We start from the raw sequence: 2,500 nt of genomic DNA, 5'->3' as shown, positions 1-2,500 counted from the left end.
ATGGGCGCCTGCCGGTCACCGGAGCAACCAGTCGCCGGACAAAAATCGCCGGAAGGCATGCACGCCCTGTATTTCGTTCGAGGGACGTTGGCCGGGGTGCACGCAATGGGAGGCCCATCGCGCACACCTACTCCCCCCGTGGGGGGGGGGGAGAGGGGGTGCCGGACCACCACCCCCTAAAGAGCATTAGAGATTTTACAGATATGCTACCAGTAGACGTTAAAATGTCTGAAACGGGGACACTTTTTCCAAACAAGCAAATCCCACACCGAGGGTGCGCAGGTGCCGATGGTGGTCGAGGCATGTGCCCGCAACAAGGGCCAACGCGAGCCGATGGTGGTCGAGGCAACCGCCCGCACCAGCTCGAGGCATGTGCCCACACCAAGGCCCGGCATGTATCGATGGTGTTCGACGTAGGGGCCATCTTCTGCTGATGGTGGTCGAGGCAAGAGCCCGCACCAAGGGCCAGCGTGTGCCCATGGTGCTCGAGGCAACCGTCCGCACCAGGGCCCAGCGTGTGCCGATGGTGGTCGAGGCAACCGCCCGCACCAGGGCCCAGCGTGTGTCGATGGTGCTCGAGGCAACCGCCCGCACCAAGGGTCGGCTTGTGCCGATGGAGTTCGAGGCAACCGCCCGCACCAGGGCCCAACGTGTGCCGATGGTGGTCGAGGCAACCGCCAGCACCAGGGCCCGGCGTGTGCCGATGGTGGTCGAGGCAACCGCCCGCACCAGGGCCCGGCGTGTGCCGATGGTGGTCGAGGCAAGCGCCCGCACCAAGGCCGAGCGTGTGCCGATGGTGGTCGAGGCAAGCGCCCGCACCAGGGCCCAGCGTGTGCCGATGGTGGTCGAGGCAAGCGCCCGCACCAGGGCCCAGCGTGTGCCGATGGTGGTCGAGGCAAGCGCCCGCACCAGGGCCCAGCGTGTGCCGATGGTGGTCGAGGCAAGCGCCCTCACCAAGGCCGAGCGTGTGCCGATGGTGGTCGAGGCAACCGGCCGCACCAAGGGCCGGCGTGTGCCGATGGTGTTCGAGGCAACCGCCCGCACCAGGGCCCAGCGTGTGCCGATGGTGGTCGAGCCAGGAGCCCGCACCAAGGGCCGGCTTGTGCCGATGGTGTTCGGGGCAACCGCCCGCACCAGGGCCCTGCGTGTGCCGATGGTGCTGGGGGCAACCGCCCGCACCAGGGCCCAGCGTGTGCCGATGGTGCTGGGGGCAACCGCCCAGACCAGGGCCCAACGTGTGCCGATGGTGGCGAAGGGAACCGCCCGCACCAGGGCCCAGCGTGTGCCGATGGTGCTGGGGGCAAGCGCCCGCCCCAGGGCCCAGCGTGTGTCGATGGTGGTCGAGGCAAGCGCCCTCACCACCCCGAGCGTGTGCCGATGGTGGTCGAGGCAACCGCCCGCACCAGGGCCCAGCGTGTGCCGATGGTGGTCGAGGCAAGCGCCCGCACCAAGGCCGAGCGTGTGCCGATGGTGGTCGAGGCAAGCGCCCGCACCAGGGCCCAGCGTGTGCCGATGGTGGTCGAGGCAAGCGCCCTCACCAAGGCCGAGCGTGTGCCGATGGTGGTCGAGGCAACCGGCCGCACCAAGGGCCGGCGTGTGCCGATGGTGTTCGAGGCAACCGCCCGCACCAGGGCCCAGCGTGTGCCGATGGTGGTCGAGCCAGGAGCCCGCACCAAGGGCCGGCTTGTGCCGATGGTGTTCGGGGCAACCGCCCGCACCAGGGCCCTGCGTGTGCCGATGGTGCTGGGGGCAAGCGCCCGCACCAGGGCCCAGCGTGTGCCGATGGTGCTGGGGGCAACCGCCCGGACCAGGGCCCAACGTGTGCCGATGGTGGTCGAGGGAACCGCCCGCACCAGGGCCCAGCGTGTGCCGATGGTGCTGGGGGCAAGCGCCCGCCCCAGGGCCCAGCGTGTGCCGATGGTTATCGGGGCAACCCGCCGCACCAGGGCCCAGGGTCTGCCGATGGTGCTCGAGGCAACCGCCCGCACCAAGGCTCAGCATGTGCCGATTGTGATCGAGGCAACAACCCACACCAGGGCCCAGCTTGTGCCGATGGCGGTCGAGGCAAGTGCCCGTACCGAAGGGCAGCCTATGCCGATGATGGTCGATGCATGTGCCATCACCATGCGTCATCATGTGCCATTGATGGTCGAGGCCTTGGCCGAAGTTCGATTTTGAGCCACGGTGCCCATGCTTGGCTCCAGCATGTGCTGGTGCCGCGTTTTTTTCACTCGGGACAGCATCGCCGGAGCATCGCCGGAGCATCGCCGGAGCATCGCCGGAGTACCGCCGGAGAACCTGACCGGCGGCATTGGGGTTCCGGCGATTGGGAGGGGGGCCGGGGGGGTGTGCGCACATGATGTGCGATGGGTGCTGGTACTTGGCCTTGTGTTGGCCCCCTATCCCTCATCAAACCTCTGAGAATTCACACCCCCTTAAAGAGCATTTGAGATTTTACAGGTTTGCTACCAGTAGCCGTTAAAGTGTCTGAAATGGGGAC

The sequence above is a fragment of the Durio zibethinus genome, unplaced genomic scaffold, assembly GCF_047325235.1.
Source record: "Durio zibethinus cultivar Kanyao isolate XHJ-2024 unplaced genomic scaffold, ASM4732523v1 HiC_scaffold_390, whole genome shotgun sequence".
Classification (NCBI taxonomy): domain Eukaryota; kingdom Viridiplantae; phylum Streptophyta; class Magnoliopsida; order Malvales; family Malvaceae; genus Durio; species Durio zibethinus.
Note: the sequence above shows the minus strand (reverse complement) of the source record.